At 36.5% G+C, this 27,816-nt stretch overlaps 1 protein-coding gene across 2 annotated transcripts in view; it reads right to left on the bottom strand.

Moving 5' to 3' along the window:
* SUGCT (succinyl-CoA:glutarate-CoA transferase) overlaps nt 1–27,816 on the bottom strand; it is a 314,835-nt gene that overhangs the window by 56,247 nt on the left and 230,772 nt on the right. The window lies entirely within an intron of this gene.

Here is a 27,816-nt window from a genome sequence, read left to right as displayed (position 1 = left end):
ATATATCTTTAAGCTCTTAGAGTCATCATCAAAGATAAGAAACTGAGCTGCAAGCATGTTACACTTTCAACCACCAACAGACAGCTGGTACCAACACAGAATGACTATTAAAACCTTCACACCCTTTCATATTAAGCTTCAATATGTACTAAAGGCCTATACATAAACTATGTTATCTTGTTTGTTTTTGCACTGTTAGTTTTGAGCTTGTGATGGATCATACTGTGAAATGCTGTCTTAACAGCTTTTACAAACATTTTGGAAAGACTAAATAATTTTGATGTTTTTTCTGTTCTTTTGAGTGGGTGTGCCATACTTCAAGCTCTGTATATCTATATGGGATGATTATTCATCTCAATTTTCAGATCTTTTTTATTAACTTCAGCCAGAAAACAATGTGTGATACCAAAATTGTCAAGTAAGAGAGAAAAATATATTTATAATAGCAAACTCACTGCTCTTGTTTCTATAGTTCTGCACCAAAAGCCACTAAACAATATTTATAATTTCTTTACTTATTATTCTTCCATCCTTGTAATACCGTTACCTTAATTATATAATCAGAATTATTAAAAAAAATAGGCACCCACTAGGCAAATACTTTCATATCCAATGTAACAAGTCTAGAATGTCTTGCCAAATGTATCAGCTATAGGAAATTAAACATGGGAAAAGCCTTTTAAGTTATCATCTACCTATTCACCTTATACCATGAACAACACAGCAACCTTGACTATTAATGACAACTCTTGGTCTAATAAATCTTTAAAATTTCAAGTTAAGACAATACTATATGAATACACAGGAAAATCACAGTTCATTGGAATTTCCCTATTCTGAACTGCTGCTTTCTTCTAGGCCAGTGTCTTACAGACTGTCTCCTTCACAATTCTACATAAGAATTCTACATAAGAATTTTCTTATGTGATCTGCACCTTGTTCTGCATTTTTATTACTAGAAATTTTTCTCCTGATACATAATCTGTCTGTCTATTAAACATCTTTATTCTTGTCTTTTCCCAAAATGAACACAGAAAACAAATCACTATCATCTTTATAACATTCTTTTATGTACTGGAAGATTGTAATCACATCCTTCCTCAGTCTGTTCTTTTCTAGACTAAACAAAACTAATTCCTTTAACCATTCTTTCCAGGTCAAATTTTGTGAACCCTTTATCTGTGTAGAATAGCATGCTTAAAAAATTCCCATTCCTGAACAGGTGGTGTCAAAAGGTCAGGTCAGCTTTCTCTTAGCTTGTGAGATGAACTTATTTAGTTGACATTTAGAAATCCAGATATTTCCAATAATAGATGTTGGTGGAACAATGTCTCTTAACTGGTCTAATTGCTTGGAGGTATACCAAATCATTAGTTCTATTTCTTTTTCAGAAGGTTAAAGGCAGTTTTGGTGGACATTCAAGTGAGACATCCAGAATTATTTTTCCAAATGACAGAATTAGAAAATATAATTGCTTTTTAAAACTTATATTTAGAATCTTTCCAGTAATGCCCTTAATCAAACCGTATTGAAAGTTTTGCCTCCTTTCTCCATAACTTATATACACGAGCCTGCTTTATGTATTTAATTGATTATCTGGACCTGAATGCAAGAAAACACACTCATTTGAACCTGAAATCCACAGCGCGCTGAGGTGAATAAGCAGTTCTTTAGATGGCAAGTTAAAGCATGTACATAAAAGTGGATCCAGTTGTTTAAAGAAAAGCATACAAATCGTCTAGCAGCTACTCAAGACTCCACAAAAATAATGCTTTTCTCTGTTCTGAGTCTCTAAATTCTTCTCTTAAGACAGACCTAATTTCTTTTAAAATACTCTTTTTGTTATACTTAAATTCCAGATCCCTTTTCTTCATAGAATGAACTACAAAAACCCTGAATTGTCTTTGAGGATCACTACTACTCCTTTTAAAAGAATTGCTTAAGATGCAGTCAACCTTCCTTATTATTTTCATTATTAGTACAGTGTTGAATTTCCCACTCAGATATATTTTTTACTCAAAAACAGTGAAATTTCTATTAATCTTATTTTCTACAGTGATTAGGCATATAGTGATACACCCAGTTCCAACTTTTCTTTTGAAGAAAGTAATCATCAATAAATGACTGGTCAAGAACTATAGATGTTTTTCCCTACACGAGCAACACTGTTTAAAATAACTGTGTAATTTCCCATTCCATGCATTGCACTATTAGGACTCTCAAAAACAAATTGAAAAAAAAAATGTCACCAACTTCTCATGTGTATTCTTAAAAAACATGGAGGATTACTGCATTCTAGTCTTGGGAGAATGCAACGTTCACATCCTCGTCCATCAAGGACAAGGAAAACCAGAGGAAAAGGTAAGAGACACAACTTTCTTCTCCATTGTCTTGTATAGCTGAAATATTTCTGATGTGGTAGAGCCCTCTACTGTGTCTGTATTCACCTGAACTCATAATAAGGAATTGATGAAGCAAGAGAATCATGTAAAAAAATTATGGCCATCAATAGATCGATTTTTTTTTTCCATATGGGTTATTTTGCAGGGTGGAAATACTATATGGTCTATTACCACATGGGAATTTCTGAATAAAATAATGTTTGGGTGGCATTTTACAGTGAGATCACTGTAAAGAAGTCAGAAGCACAGTCTTCAGTCTTTCAACAAAAACTGTTTAATATGTACCAAGAACAGTGTGACCAGCAGCACTAGGGAAATTATTCTTCCCCTGTACTCAGCATGGTGAGGCTGCACCTTGAGTTCTGCATCCAGTTCTGGGCTCCTCAGTTTAGGAAGGACATTGAGGTACTGGAATGAAAAGGGCAACAAGGCTGATAAAGGATCTGGAGCATAAGCCCTGTGAGGAGCAGCTGAGGGAGCTGGGGTTGTCAGTCCTAGAGATAAGACCTATAACTACCTGAAAAGAGGCTGCAGTCAGGTAAGGGTTGGCCTCTTCTCCCAGGCAGCCAGTGACAGGAGAAGAGGGCAGTCTCAAGCTGCTCCAGGGGAGATTTAGGCTGGACATTAGGATTTCTTCTTTAGCATTTCTTCAAAGAAAGGATGATCAGATATTGACATGGACTGCCCAGGGAGGCGGTGGAGCCACTGCCCCTGGAGGTGTTTAAGGAAAGACTGACTCTGATATAGTTGACATTATGGTCTTCAGACTTATGATCTCAGACGTCTTTTTCAACCTAACTGATTGATTCTGTGACACCATTTTATTTTATTCCAAATATAGACATCACTTCAACTCTGATGATGCATGTAACTAACCACCCATGACAACACGGTTTCTCTTAAAACTGCCAGCAAAGTTTCAAGTCTACCTATTTAAATTCTACCTAAGGTAAGCTTGTAAATCCCCATTAAAGGAGATACTAGAATCAGGAACATATCAAACCTTGTAGCTGCACCTCCCTCCTTCCCCGATTCAAATTTTAAGAGTTCTCTTTAATGTAAAGCTAGGCACTCAAAATATGCATTTGTACAGGTACTACTACTCCTTCACAGATTCATCTAGAGTTTAGTGAAAAGGATTCTAAGGGCCTGAAAGGAAATTATGTAACCAACTTCTCCATATTTCTGTAGCCACAAGATAGCTGGCTGTTGGTAAATGAAATTACCACTCATGCCTCCAAACCACAAAAAAGTAATAATAGTTTTCCCTGTACATGCTGAACATAGACCAATGGCCATAATCACCCCCTGAAAAAGTAACAGCACATGTTGTGAAGAAAATGCCATACTGGAATTGCATCCCACATACTGAAAGTACCCCTTTCCAAATAAATATATGTCAAGTCATTTGAAATTTGGAAAGGATATATCCCCATCTGATGCCTGGCCCTGCTTGATCTTGTATTCCTAGAATGTTGTTGCAGAGCAGAATGGTTTGCATGTCAGTGTGTTTCCCTTCCACTTATTTTCCAAAGCAGAAATCCCAATATATTCAAGTTCTGTTGCAAAGTTTGTCCTTCATCACTAATAACTTCACTGTTCTTCTTTCCAAACACAGTTTCTAATATGCAAGGGGCACTTAGAGAAGGTATTAGCTCTTTACTTTATATATCTAAGTTTTGTATTAATGAATCACATCTATCTCCACTTTACTTATCCCTCATATTTGAAGTTTTTTACCATTTCATGAGACAGAACATAATTTAAAGAAAAGTTGCTTTCTTAACAAATTTTTGAATTAATAAAATCTGGCTTTGTTGTTTCTGATTGCCTATTAATTTACCTCTTTTCTCCCATTGCCTTATTCTGACACAGTGAACACTGTGAGTATGTTATAGTCTCTAAGGTCCCTAGCACCATGTCTGTGGTACTATATGAATACACACAGGAAAATCACAGTTCATTGGAATGTCCCTATTCTCTACTGTTGCTTTCTTCTAGGCTAGTGTGTTACAGACTGTCTCCTTCATCAGACTTGTTGGGTTTTTTGTGCATGTGAGGTGATGGCTTTGGCAAAGTTCTTATGTCACAGCTTTATAGCTATTTGCTACTATAAGCTATAGGCAAAATTACTTTTTATTTACATCCCTCAGGATGGCATTTTGAGGCCTGATGCATACATCTTTATGCTGATCCATGTCACATTACTCAAATACTACATGCTTTTCTGCTGCATCTCTTGTTCTACTACAGAACACCTAGCCTAGAGTCCCTCTTGGTTATCAGAATTTAATTTCCTTACTTTTTTATCTTTTGTCTAATGAGTTTTTACATCCTCTAGCCTAACAGTGGTTCTACAAACTAGCTATTGGCTCTTTAATATTGAATTTAGGTTTTACAGTAGCCATGCCTTTAATCAAAAATGGTGCATTCTGATACAGGAGTTAAGAGTTTCTTTCTGCTATGTCACTTATGTCAAGAACTTCCATTTGCATATTCTAGAACTAAATGTTTCAAAAGGCAATCACTGAGAGTGGTAAGAAATTGCTTCCTTTACACTCTATCCCAATGTGACCTTTGACCAGCTGAAGAAAGTTGCATTCACCCATCATTACTACTTCATTAGCTTAGAGGATTCTTTTTTCTCCTCCAACATTTTGGACTCAATATCCATTTCCTGAGTAGAAGGCTCAACAGTATAGCCCTAATATAGCTCCCCAACTCTATGACCTAATCTGTCCATCCTGTTCAGTTTGTAGCAGGTATTACACTTTCCTATTGATTTTTGTCATTCCAATGTTCTTCAGTAATGGCTACGATGTCAAGATCCTTCTCTTTGCCAAGAATTTCAAGTGACATTTTTTATTCTTACTCAGCTCATGTTGGTATAGAGATATGTATAGGTTTTGTGTACATTTGGGGAAGTAGAGAGTTGGCCAGCTCATTTTTATTTAACTCTAAAATTTGACACTGTATTACCTTTCCAGAATTTCTCCTTTCCATTTTCCTGCACATTTAATTCTTGTCCTGTACACTTTTTGTATGACTGACATCACTAACAGATGTCTTTAAGTGGTGTGAGCCATCAAATATCAGCTTTTTCTCAACTCCTGCATGAGACCACACTCATTAATTTTCTGCAGCAGCAATCTATTGTTACTACTGTTCTACACAAGTCCTTCCACTGAGGTTCTCCTCTGCAAAGCTCTGTGTAAGTATCCCAGTGGAGATCCTATCTGTCATCCATTAACAGAAATATCAAAAATCTGAAATTATGAAACCTGCACATTAGACTAAAATTATACCTCAGTTCAGAAGGGAGCATAATGGTGAAATAGGATAAGTTTCCAGGATTATTTTAATGGTTCATAATACTGGAACAGAATATACCCACCACAGTGAGCTCTTCTCAGGCACCCTATGAAAGTCTGTACTTCACAGACTCACCTTCTTCCGCCCTGAGAGTCTACTCAGCAAACTGTTTCTGTGGCCAATATGAACAGACAATTACCATTTTTAGTAATTGAGTTTCCTAAACCATATTTCAAATTAATAATCAAAGTAAGATATGATCATGGTATTGAGAATAGTTTCATATTAATGTTTTGCTTCCCCTAGCACCTCTTCCTATAAAATTAAAATTTTAAAAGTCCTTAGTGCTAAATTAGCCACAGTATAATGCACAAAAGATATATTAAACAATACAAAAAGTGTTAAACAATGGAAACCTTTTCTGACAGAGCAGAAACACCTTTGCCACTGTCTAATCATCAACATATACTTATTTTTGAGAAAAATTACTAAATTTAATTTATACCTCACCATCTAAGTAAATATGAGACAGCTGCTGAATAAGTCTATATAAATCTTCTATGTTTTCATCAGATATATTGAAAAGTAATGAGAATAAAATAAGGTACTTTTATTCTAATAGCAGACTGTATTACAGTAAAGAATCAGGTTTTTAACTCTTGTGGAGAAGGAAGTATTCCCAAGGGGTTTATTAGCATGTGATACGTTTAATATTTGTAACAAATAGCAAGGAGATTAAGAGAATAAAGGTTTATAACTTGGGCCAAAATACAGAGGCATGGATACAAGCCTGTATTTAGTCACATAAATTCTCTGATTTTCAAGGCTGCAGACCTGACCCTGACTTCAAGGGGCTGTCTAGGTGCTTAAAAATCATCAAGAATAGTTCCCTGACAACTTCTTGCACCATCAGTCTAGAGACGTGGCAGAGGAAACAATATGTCCTTATTTGTAAAATATACATGTATTTTTCAGATGTTCTTTTTCCCTGAGAACTGATGTGATTGTAAAACCATACTTTTGGTGGGTTTGAATTCATTTACTCTGTAAATTCACAGAAATATTTTAGCAGAGATGGTTGGCTGTACTGCTATTTGAATATAAGACCTGGCTCATGCTGGTAGGAAGATGGGGTGTGGCTATATTCAAAGCACTAGCTCTGCGATCAAAGAGTCTGTCTCCAGCTGCAGCATAGCTTTCCTAACACTGATAACTTTCTGATCACCTGGTGCTACAGAAATAGATCGATTTTATTATTGCAACAGTCTGAAATACTGACTGTTTTTTTCTTTGTGTCAATCAGAATTGCCAGTAATTTTCTGCTAGCAATGGTATTAAAAATTATGGGCTTTTGATAATATTTTTACCACTTTGGATTATTACAAATACTATATTCAGCCTTTAAATGTTATGTTTATCGTTTCTTTTAAGAAAAAAACATGGAAAAACCTAATTATAATTAATTTTTAAAGATGCAAGTGAATGTAAAAATTAAGAAGAGTATCCCAGTCTATATATAAATTATATCATAGATTATATAATTTTGGTGTCCAGAATGTCACATGAAAGGTTTTATTTTATTTTATTTCTTTGTGATTTACGTCCTACATCAAACAGCAGCAAAATAAGTTTCCAGATGTTTTCTTTTGTGGAAATTGACTTGTTAACAAAATGCAAGTGTATTTCCTAACTTATTACACTGATAATAAGCTAGGATTCCCACATCTTCAAGCACTGTGTGCCATAAGTCAGAGACTGGTGGGGTAAAAATACCAACAAACTTCCCACTGCCATTGTTTCCATAACAACTCTGTAGACGTTTGTTACATTCATCAGGGATCATATGCAGACCTGACTATGGAGCTGGAGATTATGAAGAGAAAATTCTGATAGGGTTTTGGATAACTGACATTTTTCAGAAGCCACTTTTTGCCATGTGGTATTGAAATAAGTCACATCCAGATGCAACTCTGAAATGAAAAATCAACTCTGATTGAAAAATGACTGAGGTATTTGTCCACCATGTAAGAGAATTGTTATTTCAAAATATAAAAACCTCAAAAATTCACAAATTTAATATCAGGCTAATAGTGAGCATAGGAACCATTAAACAACAGCATTGCAACATTATGCTAAAATATCACTTGATTTCTGATGGTCCTTGCGAGTCCCACTTGTTTGGCCAAATACAATGTACATAATCAGTATATATTTTCTGACCTTGCACACCACAGTGAGTTCCCAAGAGCCTTCTTTTAAGTACTCCATCCATCTTTCACCTGCCATGTAAGTGTTATGGTTTATTTATACATCATTGTTTCATTACTGCTGGTCTGTCTGCTCAGAGTACTTAACCTTTCCCAGGACTGCAAAACTTGCTCATCCTCAGAGGAATGCCACCTAACAGTGGCACCTGCTTAGTATTGTAAAGGACATCCAGATGAGACCATCTCCCTGCACACCCTGTCTACTGCAGGCAGAGATTTACCACACCTCTCATAAGTGGTTTATTCCTTCATAATCTTGCACTGACTTTCATAGCCCTTTAGAAAAGGAACTGTGACTGTGGTTTAAAACACAGCATTTTAAATTAAGTCAAAGGAATTCTGTATAGCAACATGTGCAGACAACCCTGGTAAACTGTATGTATGCTGTTGAGTGTTGCTAGATGTCCTGGGCAGTCAAAGGAACTTTGAAACTCTGGCACATGGAGATTTTTCCTGATTTATACTCTGCCTCATTAACATTAGCCTTTGTAACAAACCCACTTAAGATAGAGAACTCCTAACCATGCCTACACCACAGAACTGGGATTCAAGAATGCTAGGTGCAAGATGTATATGGAGAAGGCGAAGAGTAAGTTCTGACTTTGTATCAACATCTTCAACTCCCTTCCAGCAGTTTAGTACTTAACTACTGCCATCCACTTTTCCATCATTAGCACTTAGTTATTAATTTTATTACCCAACCATAAAATTTCTCTCCAAGATGCAGTAAAGCAAAAAGAAACTAAAGCCAGGAAGGTATTTCAGGGCTATGAATGTTTAAAACAAAAGAGGTGATTTCTTTCAGAAACAATCATCATTAAAAAATAAAACAAAGCATGGTTTTGAAAATACTACATTTAACAGTTATTTCATCATGGATGTGCATTTGATGCTCTGTAAGAATTTAAAGTAAGAACCAATTGCTATGTGAAAACTAGATATGCAACTGTGAGCAAAAATGCAACACTAGTTTTTTTAATATGATGCTTCCAATGAACTTTGCTATAAATGTTGCTAGAGAAGCTGAGAGACCAAGATGGGAATGGAAAAAGGAAAATACAAAGGACAGATTTTTCCAATTAAAATCTTACACAAATTTTCACAAAGACAGACACCATATAGTTCGCCAGAGTGTCTTAGGGATGAGTTTTTATCCCATACTCATTTTCGGTTTTGTTTTGTGTCTGGGATGGTCACTGCCCACTCCCAACCCCGGCTCCGGGAGTTTTGTGACGGGCAATAGCCAGCTTGAGATTTCCTGTGAAAACTGGAGCGGGGACAAAGGGCAGTTGCTTCCTTCCAGTGAGGTGAGTCCTCTCCACAGCCACACGGTGGGATCTCTCTGATGAGAGATACTTGCTGCCATGTGGATTTTTGCCCGTTTTTTGGGTTTTTTTCCTTCAGCACTGTGACAGGTGCTTACTGGCTAGTTTCTCTGCTGCTTGGGAGACCAGAGCCAGTGCTGCTGTGCTGGGACCTGTGAGCACCCCATTGCCCACCAGTGATTGCCCCCTCTGCACAGCCCAAGCCCAGGACCAGCCATCCCTGCTGAGCTACCCAGAGGAGCTAATCCCTGCTCAGTCCTGCTGTTCTCTGCTGCTGCTTCAGGGCTTCTTGCTACACTGAAACCCAACAAACCAGCCACCCTGCAGCTTCTGGCAGGGCACAGAATTTTCTGCCACACTTTGTCAAACCGGATGTCCCCGCCTCTGCCATTCCAGCTTGCTGCTCCTGAGGTTTTCTGCTGCAGCTCATTCCAATTTTGCAGTATCTGTGTTTTATGCCAATCAGAAAACAAAGTAGCAAACAAAGAATGTGGATCAGAAGTCACAAAAATTGACTTAAAATAAAGGGAAGATCAAAGGAGGTGACTACTTCTGTGGTAAATAAGAGCCATACAACCAGTAAGAATAGAATAGAATAGAATAGAATAGAATAGAATAGAATAGAATAGAATAGAATAGCTGGAAGAGACCTACGGTGATCATCATGTCCCACTGCCTGAGCATTTCAGGGTTGACCCAAGTTAAAGCATGGTTAAAGCATCAACCACCTCTCCTGGAAGCCTATTCCAGGTTTTGGCCACCCTCTGGGCCATGAAATGTTTCTTCATATCAAGCCCAAATCTTCCCTACTGGGAAGAACTTTGAGCCATTCCCCATGTCCTGGCACTGAGAGACTGAGAAGAACTCAGCACCTCCCTCTCCCCTTCCTCAGGAAACTGTAGGGAGTAGTGAGGTCATCCCTCAACTTCCTCCTCTCCAAACCAGACAAACCCAGTACCCTCAGCAGCTCCTCAGAGAACATCCCTAGCAGCATCAGTGCCCTTCTTTTGATGTATTAGAGTCACATAAGAAATATTTAAACATTTTAAAATATTATTAAAATATTTAAACAATAGTAACAGTAATTGGAGATAAGGAACAAGCTAGGGAGAAGCACTGATATATAAAACTACAACATTTAAATAGGAAAAACTGTTTTCATTTGCTGCTAAGATCTACCTGTCCTTTTTAGATGGACAGATATTTTAAGGCTAAAACTAAGTAAAACCACAGAAAATGCACTACATAAAACAACCTTGTCTTATCACAGCACAGAAGTATTTTTCAGTGCTCTGATCCACCTCTAGAATCTAGGTTCTGAGATCATGTAAAAGCCCAATATCATATCATTTCCCTTGAGGACCCAATCATGTCAGAGACCTACTGTAAGTTCATTCCCATAAAACTTGTAACATAATTTCTTCATAAAAATATATAAACTGGATTCCCTTAGACAGACTTTTCTTTTTTCTGTTGAAAAAATAATCTGTATACCTGAAAACATTTTCTCATTCATTCAATACCACCATTTAGTTTAGATAAACAGAAGAAAAAAATTATTTCAACATGATCCTTTACCTCGATTTTATATATGAAGAATATTCTTTTGGAAAAACTAAAAGTTCTGGGCTTTTTTTCATGCATTCCTTAGTCTCCTGAATACAGCTGCCAGTATTCAACAAAAAGCTGCTTTTTGAATGATGTTATTGTTGACCTGACTCAGCCCATCCTCCAATTACAGAAACCCAGAAATTACCAAAACACAGTTGCCACATAAAATTAATTGACAGTTACTACTGATATGGACTGCAATGGAATATGTAACCTGGTGAACTAACAAAGACAGTCAAAGGATTCCTCATTAAAAAAATGAACTTATATAAAATGAACTTTATATTGTGGGATTTCTTCTCTGCCATGCATATACAGGACAACTTTGGAAATGAACCATATGACTCATATTCACTTCACTTACCATTAAACACTTGACTGAGGATTGCTAGATGGTAAACACATTTCCCTCATACAGGCAACAGAGAAAGGCTCATCCAGAGGGTGATTATGGCTCTGATAATTGACTACAATTATAATTACTATAATTATGACATTACTCTGCTAATGATGGAGTGATCTTACAATTAGAATGTAACTACCTCAAAAATCTCACATAAATGCTTGGTTTAGTACTGAGATGTATCCAGGACTGTGTTCATCAATTCCTCATCTGCAAAATGTGGAAAATAATATTTCCACCATTTTTCAGAAGAATAAAAGGCACATGGGACACTGAAAGATACAGAAAGGATACTGTGTTGGGCTGGTTTCAGTTCACTAGACATTAGTCATCTGCCTTTTGATTTACAGCAGCAGAGGTGAGACAGGCCGCCAAAATGAATTTTCACTATATAATAAAATTCTCAGTGTTTTGGGGATTCACTGGTACTGCTTCCATGTATCCATTGACACAGATGTTCCTTATCAGTTGTTTCCTTTTTTATATATGATAGAATATTTACGGGCTTAGAGTCAATACTCTGTGGGTTGAAGGAAAAAGCAGTAATGCATTCAGAAAATGTGCCCTGAATAAGTGGTAAGTGTCTTATGTGTTAAAGGGCAGTTCAGATGTGTGCACCACCCAGTTTTCCCTTTCAGCACTGACAAATGCTCAGTCTTCACTCAAGCTCTACTTACAGGCAGTTGACAGTTGGGACCTGCCTGCATTCTCCCTTAATCCATCAACACATACTTGAAGCGAAAAGAGATACTCCATCTCCAGAAAAAAATCTGGAGTTTTCAAGTAGGCCTCATGGAGATATAGCTTACTTATTTGTCTTGCATAAACACATCACTCAAGAAGACACCGAAGAAAACAGAGCTGTTATAAATCTGATGCTTGCTTTTTTTGTTGGTATTATTATTGCTCAGCTGTTTAAGGTGATGTAGTCTTGGTGAACTTCATGAAGCTGAATCATGCTAAGCTAGGACCATTTTCTAATTTAAGGAACATTGCAACAACACAAAAAATTATTTAGAAATGTTCCATGTATGTAACTGACACTCAATGCAGCTTCAAGATATTTATCTTATATTTACCTTTTGTTTGATTACTAAATTGTAGGTGTTTAATTTTGATTGCAGTCTTTTAAGGAAAAAAATTCATTTGGGTTAGAATCCAGCCTGCTTTCTCTGAGTTAGCTCCATTATGTGAACAACACCATAGTAAATGGAGATTTGATTTATAGACTTAAAATGCTTAATTCCTACTGTAAATGGGAATAATTTTACAAGAAGATATATGTTACTGGTGATCTTTACAAGGAACTGTGTAACACTACCTGTGGTTGTTTGTGGATTAGTTAGCAAGAAAACATATTCTGCTTCAACTGGTGCAAAGAAGAGTGATGGCAAAACCCAAAACATGTTGGGAGACTGTTCAGTCAGGTTTTGCATTTTAGCCTGTTAATGACAAATTAACAGGATGGACATTTATAGTTGTCTTTTACAAAATTGGAGTATCAAATGCATTTTGTCCATTATCACTCATCTAGTTAAGTGTAAGTTCTAAGTGACAGGATAAAGGCATCCTTCAGGCATGTAGAATGTTTTCTTTGTACTGCTATGCTAGTGATATCAAACCAATGTGATATTGTCATGGAAGCTAGCTGCCTGAATCTTTCTCCTGAAACTTTTCTGTTTGCAAAAGCTGTCAGAGTTTGAAACTGGTTTTAGGTTCAGAAACAACTGATATTTCAAATTTGAAATAAAATAGCAGGCTTTAAAATATTTAGTGCCCTAAAACCTGTTTTATTTTTTAAAAAAAGTTTATAAATAAAATATTTTAGTCTATTTTATCTTAGAAAATAAGTGTAACCACAGAATTCTTTGAGATGGAAATAGAGATGCAAATAGAGTGAACACAGAAACCCCTCCAGAACTACTTCTTAGTCCAGTTCTTGTTCTCACAGTTAATTACTAAGAGGAACGTAACAGAAAAAAAAAAAAAAAAGTCTTCCTTTTATACTAGTATAAATGGTTCCATTTTATTTTCAAATTTACAAAACAGCATTGTTTTTGATGGATTATAGTCCAGAAAAATGCTATTGCTATATTTTGAAACCAGATTAATATATAGTAAAACACAACACACAATAGTTTATCAACCTTTCAACCTTGTGCTACTGTGCAGTACTGAGATGTCTTTAGAAGTGCATGTTTCTTTTGATCATTAATGCCAAGATTTGCAAATTAATTTAAGAACAACAGGAGAACCATGTTAAAATTTGATGGTTGTGATCAAATAACAATAGAGAGCAGTTGGCTTTCCCTTTAACTTTGTAAATATGTCTCCAAAATGCTTCCTAAAATCCTTACAAAGATAAACAAAAGCATCTATCATGCAAAGACAGGAGTCTAAAAATCTGCAATTAAAATTACTATCAATAATGCTGTCAAGAAAGAAATGTAATAAAAAAAACTACTTAAGCTTCAACTCAAAAAAGCAATAACATAATTCACACTTAAAAATTTTAAAAAGCTAGTTCTAATAAAAAAATTGTCCCTATTAGCTTTAACTTTCCTTTATTGTGACACTGAATAAAAGCTTCAGAATATGATCTTTTTTAAACATTTTTCTTAATCTTTGAATAGCACTTAAAAAACCCTAAATGCTTCAGAATCCTATCTTCTGCTTCTATGCACTGGTATCTCAAAGTAAGAATTCTTTTTAGTTTTACTTGATGATGATGGAAGAATCCTCTTCCTGTCACTAGAGATATGACAGCAGACACAGTGTTAGGTGCATAGTCCTCACAGCTTAAAGTGCTTTTTGGTGTCTTTTGTTATAATGAAAGTTATAATGTTGTAACTCTTGTTATAATGAAAGAAACATAAGTGTTGTTTTCTGATCAACATGTCAGCAATCTGAGCAGAAGAGATCAACTCCATCAGTTTTAAATACACTGGTTGATTGATGGATTCTAGCAGACATAAAATTGTTTCTGGGATACTCTTAAAAATTTCTTGAGACTTCTTATACAGGTAATTGTGTATCCTTGCATGCAGAATTTCAGATACATAGTTTAAAGTAAAATGTACTTTAAAATTGCATTTCAGCCTTGAAAAAGGACTAGTAGAGCCATCATTCTCAGTATTTGTTCCCTCAGCAATCTGAAAAGTCAATAAAATATCTGTGTCACTCTGCAGGACCGAAAGGATGAGGCCCACTGCCAGTGGCTGACCATGACACGCAGTGGGTGAGCAAGTGGCTCATGGGTCAGCCACAAAGGGTTACAGTGAATGGGGTGACATCACACTGGAGGGAGACCTGTCACCAATGTTCTTGTACAGACCTTTTCCCTGTACTCTTCAAAATCTTCATAAATGACCTGGACAGAGGACTGGAAGGGATACTAAGTTGGCTAATGGTATTAAATTGGGAAGAGCTGTTGAGTCCCTCAACGGCACAGAGGCCATGCAGAGAGACCTGGGCAAATTAGAGGGCTGGGAAATCAGCAAGCATATGAACAAACACAAGTGCTAGATTCTGCACCTGGGATGGGGCAACCCTGAATGTGTGGACAGACTGGGAAATGAGAGGCTGGAGAGAAAAGAGAGGAATGAGAGGCACCAAGGAAAGGGACCTGAGGGTCCTGGTTGATGGCAAATTAGATATGAGTCAGCAGTGCCCTGGCAGCCAGGAGAGCCAAGCATGTCCTGGGCTGCTTCAGGCACAGCATCACCAGCTGGGCAAGGGAGGGGATTGTCCCACTCTGCTCTGCACTGGGAAGGCCTTGCCTCGAGTCCTGTGTGCAGTTTTGGGTGCCATAATATGATATAAAAAGCTATTAGAGAGCTATAAGGAGGATATGAAGATGGAGACTAGTGTAGTGGGGGAACCATTGAAAGAGTGGCTGAGGTAATTTGTATTGTTCAACTTGGAGATGAGAAGGCTGAGGGAAAACCTCATAGCAATCTACAGCTTTCTCATGAGGGAAGGCTGAGAGGCAGGCACTTCTCTATGGTGACCCATGACAGAATCCAAAGGAATGGCAAGAAGTTGTGTCAGGGGAGGCTTAGGTCGGATATTAGGAAAAGGTTTTTCACCCAGAGGGTGGCTGAGCAGTGGAAGAGGCTCCGCAGGAAGCACCAAACTTGACAAAGTCCAAGAAGTGTTTGGACAATGCTCTCAGGCACATGGTGGGACTTCTGGGATGTTATGTGCAGAGCCAGGACTTGGAGTTTGATGATCCTTGTGGGTCCCTTCCAGCTCAAGATATTCTATGAGTCTAACTAAGCTGATACTCTTTGAGGGACAGAACAAGGATCTAGAAGAAGGGCAGACATCCCCATGACTTCTGATTATGCTTCTGCCTGCTGATAGTTTTATGTGCCAACATGATAAGGTCATGAAGAAAGTCTGTGGTTGTTCAGGAAATGTTTTAATCTTAGAGGAGAAGTGTCTAAATAATAAATCAGGGGGAAAATAATCTGAAATTACTTGACTAATAAGCAATACATTATTTCTAAATGTGTTGACATTCAAATATTTATAAGAAAAGCCCAAAATCAAGTCTTGCCCAAGATTAATTTCAATAAAATAAGTATTTATCAAATCACAGTGCTTTGCCTTTTTGCTTTGCTCCTCAAGTTAATTTTACTGTGGAGAATGAAAGTCCTAATTTTGGAAACTCCCGAATAGACAATGTATATACATGCTTTTTAACATTTTCCACTGCCATACGCATGGCAATTTGACTGCAATTAAACTTCTTTAAGAAGGACAGTACTTGTGCTAATGTGGCCCAATTAATAAGAACCAAAATTGACTTTGTTATCTCGATTTCATCAATACTTGCAAGGTTTTCTAAAGCACTGATTTGAATGAAGAGACTAGGAAAGGAGTAAAAAATGAAGCAGACACATGGTTTTTATTTGGGGTAGAGGGAGACTTACGAAATTTACTTGACTGCTGCAGGCAATATTGGAGGATTAAATGGAAACTGGCTGAACCTTAGCTTCCAGTTTATAAAGAGCATTCACTCTATAAAGTTTCCATATAACACCTTTTTACATAATGAGCTTTAACTAAATTCTGTCAGCACAGAAAGTGGTTCATATGGTTTAAGATGTGTCTTACTTAAGGAATTCAGAAGATTTTCCTTTCAAAGGCAGAGAAGAGCTTTAAAGGATGGCTTGACTTTTGAAGTGGTAGAAGATGTTGTACCTATCCCATTTCTCATGTTTTCAACTACAGGCTTGAAAAAAATCTATGGCAGGATGTTGATCTTGCCAGCTGCAATTATCTGTCACCTGACTATTCTTATGCTATTTTCCATAACTCTCAGCCCCTTGAGAAAGTGTGAATTTTCCTGATAGCTTTACAATTGCTATGAAAAACAGGAAGGACAAAATACATAAATTTATGACATTTGTATTGAATTTTCTTAGTTTTAAAGATTTTCCTTTACTTCTCTTCTGGGCTCAGAAAAAAAAGATCAATAATAGTAATTTCTGACATCTACTTTACTCATGTAGGTGGCTGCCCATCCTTTTCTTTCTGCTTTCTTGACCTTCAAGAACTTCCAGCAGCCTCAATCCAGCAAAAGTACTAGTAATGAGGGAAGAGTACACAAGAAGCATGAGGATTTATCTGCCCTGCGAAAATCAAGTATTCATTTGAACTTTTCAAAGGATTTTCCTTGTAAGCACTATTCAAATGAAATATTTTATAAAGTTTCAGGACTTAATGTCATTTGATTGAGGAATCTATTACTGTCTTTAGAAAGGCAAGGAAAGGCTACATAAATGTAAAATATAGACAAATATATAATTTGATTTGTATTTAATCAATACATATGTCATAATGCAGCAGAAGTTAAAACTCTATTTGAACACAGCTGCCCAATGCAAACAGGTGTTAAGTGAAGATGGCATCAGCCAAAGAACATTATACTGACACATGTTTTAATCTGTTTATTTGTAATTTTGCAGCCAGAATTATCCCCTTGAAGTCCATACACAATGAACAAATTTTTTGGCATACTAATTCAAAGGGGAAAGAATCAATTTTACAAGTGTAATATAAAATGTGATATTTATACTGTTTTCCGGTTGTAATCAGCACTGTCTGATGTGCAAGTAATTTGTTGAATGCCAAAGACATTCATGTCTGGCTAACAGTTGTTGGCTGATTTTGTTGAAAGCTGTGTGTCAGAACAGGAATCTGTTTGTGGTAAAATGGTTCGTGCAGGAAGGTAGGCAGCCTGCTTCCACATACTGCGCTAATGATGCCTCTTCACAGCAACCACATTTTCCATTTTGGGGCTTTGCTCTAAGTCATCCTGAAGTCTCATCTAAGAGAGCATGGGGGAAAGAGTATATCCTTGCCTCAAAGCCTCAGTTCCCAAATTCATTTATTTACCAAGATGAAAACAAGATGAAAATAGGTCTATCAGCTAAATTAGTAATTGTTTATTTTAAGCAAACTAATAGGCATACTTTATCTTTCTTTCACAAAAATCTCAATACTCTTTGTACTAGATAAACAAGCCTCAGATGATGTTAAGTATCACCTTTTCCAAATATTCTATTGGTTTATGAAGAGACAGTGAAAGGAAGTGATATGAAACAGAAGAATGCACTGCCATGTGTGCTGCTTTACAGAAACCCTGAAAGAGAGCTATAGCACAAGCTTAATCTCAGCTCCTCCTGGCAGGAGGTGCTGAGATTTAAATGAGGTGGGGGTCAGCATGAAGGATGGAAAAACTCAACAAAGATGAGCCTAACCCCTTCCCAGCTCAACTCCACCTGCTGAAATTGAAAGAGAAGGACCAACAACAAACCCACAAGTGCTTTTGTCTACCCCTTTCTCCTGATGGCCATCCTGGACCAGTGATGAAGTGAACACTAGTATAATCATCCTGGCAGGTGAGCTGCTTTATGCCCTTCAACAATGTCCCTGTAACATAGTGCAATGCAGCCCTCAACTCCATGCCAGAGGCCACAGAGGAACTACATGGCACAAGCTGGGAACAATCCCAGGTTTCTCAGTAGAGAGCTAACTCTTGATCATAAGACTATATTTTCTTTTTCCTCAAGCTTTTATTTTATTTTCGGTAACGTAATAGATTCTAATCCCCTCAGAATCCCATTAAAGTTCTGCATGACAGTCCCTTGCCCATTATCAGCAGACTGTCTTGCAGGCCTGAAACCACTTCCGATGGCAATTTTTCAAGCCATGCTAATCAAAATGAAATATCTTTCAATTAATTATCCCTCTACAACCTGCATTCCAATCCCACTCCATAATTGACAATTACTTGCCCATTCTTCCTCACAAAGCCTGGAGTAAATTGGGTACTTTTAGCATTTGGGTTTTTTTGAATGTTCCTAAATTTAACGTGGGAAACTCCTTGCACCCACTCCCCCTTCCTGTTTTGGTAAAACAAGTTAGTTAGAACCGATGTCTTCATAATTAAATTTTCAACAACACATCAGGAAGGTCTTCGCCTCAGCTCTTTGTTGATCTCATTATTACAAAAAGCATGTGGTTATAGCTATATCTGGCACTTTATACTTTTTCTTGTGATTTTAGGAGGTACTAAACAACATATTCAAAATATCATATTTAATACAAAAAATACATATTAAGACTTCTGCTCCAATTTCTTCCAGACCAACATGTTGCAGAGTATTTGCCAGTTCATATTAAACACACATGAGAACATGTGCACTTCTGGTTAGGAATCAGTTCTTGACCTTCTAAACTTGTATTGTTCCCTGATGAACACTCTGGTTCTAATTCCCTAAAAGGCCATGACCTGGTGTGTATCCAAGGTCAATTAAAATGAAGTCCTTAAAGCTTTTTCATATGAATTCTAACACGTTTTCTAAGAATTAGGGTCTCAGACTTAACCCTCTGCTGTTTAAGATTTTTCCAGTATGAGTTTCTGATTGCTCTGAGCAGCTGAGTGTGCTGCTTTTTCTACCATTATTTCCCTGCACAAAGCAGTGCTTATGGCTTATCACCTTCCTCTTCATCACTGTCTCTTGGAATCAGAAGAATGAGAAGCAGTAAAAATCTGGTCAGCCATCAAGGCCATTCTCTTACTTAGGCCCACCCATTTTTTACAGAGCTGTTCATGCCAAAGTTTTCCAGTTTAATTTGAATCTCCTATAGTTTCATTTGCAGGGTAATGATTGATATTCAGCAGCTCTTCCCTTTCTCTGCAGTCTACATTCTCCTTTAAAACCCCTTCTTTGTCATCCATGACTTGACCATGTCCCATCTCATTTAGGCTGGTAGCTCCCAATGAGTTTTGCTGTGCTATGTAACATCCCTATTCATGAAACCCAACACGACAGAGCAGGAGAAAGTAAGACAAAGAAAACATACAAGAGGCAAATTATGAAACATAAAAGACAAATAAGGCACTAGAGAGCTCCTAGCTGGGTGACTTCAGATGATATCAAGGGAAAGAAACCCCCCCCCACCAACAATCAGAACTCAGATTTCAGACCAGAATTAGCAAACACAGGCAAGAGGGGACTGCCAGAACTGGCATACATAAATAATCTAGTTAGGATTAACCACCAACAGGGGATTAGAAAGGAAAATAGTCAGAGGACTGTGGCAATGGGTTGTGAGTCTTGAAGAAAGGCATCTCGAGACAAGTGCTGCAGAAGGAGGGTGTGTAAGGCAGAGCTAACAGAGAGAGGAAGCAATAGCTCGGGTAATAGATGTCTAATAGCAGGACTCTGGCATGATAAAAAATTTCTGTGAGCACACACGTGAAACAGTCAGCCATGTAAAGCTTAATTGGCAATGCTATCAATCCCATTTGACAAATCAGGAGACTGGAACAAAAGAGATTTCTATTATTCTAGTGAGATTAAAAGGCAGAAACACTGCCTTTGATTATTAGGTGCTCTTAGAGTAACAATGTAGAACACGGAATGGTAATTATTACATGCTGCAGGAATTGGAAAGAGAGGCAATATCTTTTATTAGCTCAACTGATATAGCTAGGACACAAAATCTCAGAAGCACAGAAGCCTTTTTTTAGTATTTTTTTTAATTACTAGCTCTATTTAATTGGTTCATGAATATTTTAGTACAAAGTTCTTTCTAGTGTTACAGATATTCTTTTTTAAATGGCATGTAACTTGATAAAAGTGTTTGACTTATCCTCTTTGTAGATTTTAGTTCATGTTGTAGCTAAATCTTAAGTCACTGGCCTGGCACGGTTTTAAACTAACTTTTCTAGTTCTATATGGATTTTTCAACTCACTTAAAATTTCCAAAATACAGCTTTTGACTTAAGCTTATCCTGGGCTAACTAATCATCAGAAAAGCAGCCAGAAGGGCTTTTCACAAACTGAAATTAAGAGAATAAAGAAGATAAGTACGAACAGTGTATTTATCAGTGTAAATGCTATATTTTACTTATAGTGCACTAAGGTATCAGGAATTTATTAAACTAGTGATTTAATAAGCTAGCTCCTTGAACACTAGGATTTATGAGATTCTTTTTTTAAATCTGTAAATTAATGACATGGGAGTAATGATAATCTTACTGTGCTATCATACTGCAAGTTTGTTGCAAGTCAGGCAGGCAATAACACTCCTGATATTCAAGAATGTCTGTACATACTCAGCTGGCATGCAGGTGTTCAGCTAATAAAACAGAAATAGAAATTTGACAGGCAGAAAGTTACCAGATGTTTCTAAGACATAATTAGGAGAACAAAGGAGAGAGATGGATTGATATCAGTAAAAAGAAATACCCATCATCTTTGCTTGCCTGGTATTTTGAAAGTTTACATGGTAAGAAGAATTCCTCCTTACACCAAAAACCAAAAGACTGCATTTGTGCCATATTGTACACAATTTTAGGGAAAAATGTAGGACACCCATATAAAACATATAAAAATAACAGTAGAACTGCAGCACTATAAGGCAAGTAATTTTAAAAATGGGCAATTAAGATGGAGAAAAGTTAAAGGCTCAGTTTGAAATGTGCTGAGTAATGAAGACCAGTTGCTTTAAATATTCAGCCATGGTAACCACAAGAACAGTAGTGATCAAAACAAATTTTCTTGGTAAATTGGAAATAAAAGTTTAATAAAACACAGGGTTGAAATCTGATCTAATATCTCCTCACACTACACTAGAATAACTCATTTAACATCCCCGAAAAAAATGTGCAGCTACACATTCCTAAGTCCCAAAATTCTGCTCCAAGTACAATTTGCAAGAACATACAGTTTTTATGCAGTAGCTTTACTATGAAGCTCTTTAAAGTTTATAACTATGGTCCCCCCAAGCATGTCTGTTGTTTCAATAACCCTGCCTTTATCAGTCCCATCAAAGCTGCTGTCCAGCATGAGGTTGCTAGGAGCTATAATGAAGTGATGCTGCTGTGGATTTCCTTATAGCTCAAGAGTTTCCACTACTAGGCAGGTGACTGCAATTTCCATCACATCAGGACAATTACTTTTAAGAACGGAAGGAACCTTCAACCTCCCTCCTTTTCCTCTACCCCTCCCAGCTGAGGCTGCATATCACAATCCACAAACTTACAGAGAATACTTTGCTTGTGATAACCAGTACTACAGGAAATTGAACTGCAAGACAGAAAAGTATTTTTTTAAGGAAATTCTCTTTGTAAACCAAAGGCTGGGAAAAAGATCATGGAAAATACTGTGAATAAGCTTTTTGATTTTACCTTTTGAACAGATGATACTATGGGTCCCTATAAAACAGGTTTTCAGAAACAATCCTTAGAGCACACACAAAAAAATCATTTTAGTACCGGAAAAGGTTGAGAAACGTATTTTAATTTGTGCACAACTGCTAATCTCCAGAACACCACAAGGTTTTCATTCTTATGACAAATCTTAAACATATAGAAGATTCCCATTTTATATTGTCAACTCCCTAAGCAAAAAGTTGAAATTGCAAATCCACAACTGAAATAATTTCATTAATGAAACAGAAAATGAAGTTGAGCTGTAAAGGCATAGGACTCCCAACTTGTGCCAGGCACAAAAGTGTTCAGACTGTCAGATATAACTATTATCATAGCTCCCTTTTTCTTTGACTTTGAACCACATCATGACTTTAAAGATTGTAATGATGGCTATCCAGCAATAGTAAGAACAAATATGGTGTCATCTGCTCTGTTCTTATATTTGTTCTAAAGAAAGGGAATTACAACCATTTACATTAGTGTAAGTGATACACAAAGAGCAATGTAGCATTGTAAAATATCAAAATTACTGCATTGTAATATTGCAAAAGCATATACAGCTTCAATAAACTTGTCATTATCTGACTCTACATCATTTATTTATACTGTATTTTCTTTAAAGGCTAAATACAACAACTATACTGCAGAGCACAGTAACCTGGCAAAAAATATGGCAATATCGTCAAAATCTGTCTACATCAATAATATTTTTTTCTGGAAGTCATAGGTTATCACGGACGCAGTGATAGAATCTCAGTGACAGAAACCTCAGCTGATGACAGCATGTATCTCCACACATCCTATAGAATTACTTGCAGAATAAGTTACTCTTAAATTGCAGACTAACATAGAATAGTAAGAGGAATTGCTAATTTTAAGCTAAAATGTGGTTGTTGTCTAAGGCCAAAGTGAAGGAGCAGAAAGTATCTACCTCATATCTGGCAAAAGTACTGGTCTCCAATTAATTACCAATGATGTCAATGAAGTTCAGGAAAACAGGCCATACCAAGAAACTGTAAGCTGTCACAACAGAGATGCTAGATTCCTAAGAAGAATGTTGCCCTTGAAATGGGCTTTATTCCTTCTGGAAGCAAGTCTCACTGAAAAAGTTTGTCTTATTTATTTGGCTGCTACAAAATGTTGTATGCAAATAGGGCCCTTTCACCAAGTACTCACTTCATCTTCGACTCTAAATTCTTTATTTTGAAGAATGGCTAAATACACAGGGCTTAAAAGAAAATAATAACTCTTTCCCTCTGATGTACAACGGGAATACCGGTAGACATTACTAGAAAATACTATTTTCAATAGTTAACTGCTATGTTTCAGTGATTCTTTGCAAACTGATTTAGTTCAGTGTTTTATTAAAAATTATTGGAGAATATTTTCAAATATTACTTAGAGAGATGAGATATCCAAAATGAGGTGCCATAGAGGGGAGTATATTCCAGAAAGCAGTTCCTTAGCATTTTCTTAATATTTTCAATAAGAGTAAGATATACTATCATACTTTCATTTCTTTCTTTTTGCAAAGCATTATTTTTATTTATTGAGAGTGTTAATTCCTTTACATTTATGATATAACTTAGCAGGATGAAATTATAGAGGAAAACAAAAACATAAATGTGACGGACAGCATACGGTTCTGAAGTAACCAAGTTCAGCCATTTTTAAAGGGAAAAACATTAAACAAATAACATCATCTAAAATGATGGTCTTCAACACTACTTTTAGGACAGACAAGGTCTATTTTTCTAGATGTTAAACAAAAAATCTCAACAGCAACTCAGGGTATCTTCTTGCCAACTACTGAATCAATCCTGCTCCTGTTAAACTGTAATCTCAAAAAAATACACTTTTAAAACCACAAAATTCTGGACCAGTGAAATTCAACAGTGAAATCTTCACTGACTTCAATGAAGTCAGGTTTTCACCTTCATTTTTATTTAATATTACGTGCTGCATTTCTATAGGCTTGTACTTCTGATAATGAGACCTAGTTTTTGAAATATATTTCACTTGTATTAATCCAGCAGTTTAGAACAAAATATTACTACATGGTGGACTGAAATTGTGTTTCCTGTTTTACATCTAGTTTTCATCATTGTGTGGTTAGGGAATGCTTGAGCTATTCAGAAGCTTTTGCTGCTAAACAGAGCGTATCAGCTCCTCTGACATTAAAAAGGAATAAAACCTTTCTTCTTTATGTGGCAACTCTGGTTAATCCATTATGAATCTACTTTAAAAATTACTTGAATCCTGTTTTCCTGGAAAATGATCAATCAGACTGTGACAGATTTTAAAGCCAACATGTGCCTAGAGGCTGAAATAAAAGTAATAAGCAGAACAGCTCTGTCTGCTGCACCAAAAAAATGCTTAAAGGTTTTGTTTTGTTTGTCATCACAGTGGTAATGTTTGAAAAATGTCTGGGGGACATTAGGAACATCTTTTATACAATGGAACTACCACACTCTGAAGGTTAATATAATGTAAAGTGTACATCAAACAGGGAGTGTTATAATTGTGAACATTAAAGTTGAAGCAAGCAAAAATATGAATCTCCATAGTCTAATCCTTTTTGAAGGATGGACATGAGAATTGCTATTTTGTAAATCAGAAATTTACACTCCAACAATAATCCATTCCTTAAAGCATGTATATGAAAAAGGAAACCAAAAAGACTCCTACCAGCATGGGCTAGAACAAGCCTTTAGAAGATTCAAATCTCAGAAAGCAATAAGACATTTTCTATTGCGTTGTGGTGGGCAATATCCACTAAGCTCTGTTCACACGTTTTAATTCTTATTCGAGCAAATGTCCACTGAAAGCAAATAGAAAGCACATGTGGGAATATAACTCAGGTACTGACCTCAGACCTAACCTTTTGGAAAAGCTATTCAGGATTCCAGACTCAGGGTTCTGAAAAAACATTAATTGAATCTTGGTCCTTTCAGTTTTTAAATATGAAAATAGCATTTAAAGTACAATTTTAATATTTGATGAGTCTTTTTCACAGTTATATGATAATCTTCCTAAATGCTGGAAAAAAAGAAAATGGTTTCTCTTGACCTTAAATAGGTTATTCAATAGCACAATAATAGTATTTGACCTTAAATAGGTTATTCAATAGCACAATAATAGTAGCACAGAAATATCATTATTTTGTCATCATAACTAATAGTGCTATCAACCAAAACATCTGTGGCCATAAAATACAGATAAGACTAGACATAAATTCTCTGCCTTGAGTTATCAACTCTTCATACTAACAAACCTACCTATATAGGATTGGTATAGCACAGCAGGATGAGTGAAGTGTTAAGTTTATACTAGATAATTACCAGCTTTCACAATGGGGATTACCAGACATAAAGCACCACTAGTACAAGAAGCTATAAGAAGCTATAAAAGGCCACAACTTTCAGCAGCTAATTTGCTTTGACACATATAAGATGTGACAGCATAGTCATCTTAAGATTACTATACTAGTACAGTACTGGTCCCTTCAGTACAGCTTCCTGTGTTTACAATGAAAACTTCAGTTTCAACTGTTCCATTGTTTAGAGAAAGCTAGTGCTGAAAACTTAGATTGACTCACTGTTCATCACTGTTAAGTGCAAACTCATTTTTAGAGCCAAAATTTCATAATTCCTGGTATTAGTATGTATACAAATCAAGCATAAAGATAAACTTAACAGCATCCGAAACACTAAATCAATTTTGCAAGTACAGTTGACAGGAATACAGGCTGAAGCAGACATCAGGTGTTCTCATCACCTACAGCTACAAAAAACAATCAGAACCTGCTCTTTAGCTGCAAATACTGTCACATTTACTTGTTAAACAAAACTAAAGATTCTGCTATAACAAGAGAATGAGCAAAGAGAAAAGAGATTTCACTGACACTGAAAGAGCTACAACTACAGTGGAAGTACCAGCATTCATGAACTTAAATTCATCATACACAGATACTGTAGGATCAAAGCAGGGTGCAGAAATAGGTTGCACAGTACTTTAACCCATGCAAATGAACAGTAAGAACATTAACACAAGGAACAGTGTAAAATGAACAATATAAATTTATACAAACAGTCAACTAGAGAAGTTAGCCGAAATACTGGAGCCAAAGATATGAATTAGTTACTGATAGGCTGGAAAATGCAAATATTGCTTATATCGAGTACTGAACCTCTGTAGTGAAAAAAATCACCTTTGATCACCCCAAGTTAATTCAGCACTGGCAGAAGATCCCAAACTCTATTCCTGGATATACACATGCTCTGTTTACCCACAGAAAGGAAACCCACCCTGGATAAGTTGATCCAAGCCAACTACCGCCCAGTATCAAATTTCCCACGAGCAAGTCCATGGAGAAGCTAGTCAAAGGCCAAGGACATTCTCATCTGGTAGAAATTAACCTTTTAGACACAGCATAGTCTGGAGTCAAGCCAGGAGACACAACTGACACCACCTAGGAGACTGATGAATATTCTCCACCCATCAGTGGGCAAAGGACTGATATCCGTTCCCATCATCCTGGACCTCTTCAATGAGAGTGGAGCTCTAAAATTAAAGAGACCTTCCTGAAGAGGTACACCCAGTAAGTAGTGACAGGAAACTACCTCCACCAATGGACTCTTCAAACTGTGTGGGCAGTCACAGAAGCCAAGATCTGTGGAAATTACATTTATCCCAAATATCACATTGTTCACACAGCTTTTGTCTCATACCTCTACCCCACCCTACCCCTGCTTTCTTTGGACTGTGAGCTCCTTGGCTACTGATGATCGACACCTCTTTGTTTACCCAGCATCTAGCACAAACAAAGACTTTGATGGCAGTCCTTTGCATAACCTGAAAAACACTCTTAATAACAACACTGTTTGTGAGGTTTCATAACGATTCATTTCCCCTCAACTTGTTTTCAATATCTACATAGAACAACAAGCTGAAACAGTGCTAAATCAAATCCTTGCAACATGTAGACAGTAAAGAACTTTATCAGTAACCCCCCACATCATCATATAACTACTGCCACAACAGACCATCATAAGCAACAGACAACTATACTGGAAGAAAGAGAAAAAAGATTCAGGAGCCTGTAGCCACTTCACCCTTTCTATGCATATCAATGGTTAGTCAGTGAGTACTGGAACAGTACACATTTTTAAACTCATCTCTGTTTTGACCAGAATCACCATAAACCTTCTGTAAACCTAGACAAGGTACAAGATGTTCCATAATAACTAACACTATCAAGGCCCTTTAAATCTTCACTAAACCAGCAGCAACTGATGTACAATGTGGCATATTCCCTAGAATCACAGCTGCTACAGTAGATTCCACTTCATTCCAATTCATGTTCAGATTGCAGTTTTATACTCAAGACATTTTAGGCCCTTTCTTCACAAGAATATTTTTATGCATATATATGTATATATACATAAAAACCCACAGCTATACAATTTTTTTTCTAATAACAATATCCATAACCATACAATAATGATGATGTTTAGATACCATAGATATACATAGTAGTGCAAGGTATCCATGAAGGGGAAGAAAAAAAGCACTAAAAGAGAACACAGGTAGTAAAAGGATATTTATCAATAATATAGCAGAATAGTTTTTAATACTGTCTTTTAAAAATTCATTTCAGTTTTGATCCACTAATTTACATGCATTTCTTTACTCTGCATTTAATGCTTAGTTCAGAAAACAATCACACAGCTATTTCCAAGGAAGATTATACCATGTATTT

This window comes from Passer montanus, unplaced genomic scaffold (genome assembly GCF_014805655.1).
Source record: "Passer montanus isolate IOZ18808 unplaced genomic scaffold, ASM1480565v1 scaffold32, whole genome shotgun sequence".
Taxonomy (NCBI): Eukaryota; Metazoa; Chordata; class Aves; order Passeriformes; family Passeridae; genus Passer; species Passer montanus.
The sequence above is the reverse complement of the archived record's forward strand: the minus strand, read 5'-3'. Positions and strand labels throughout refer to the sequence as shown.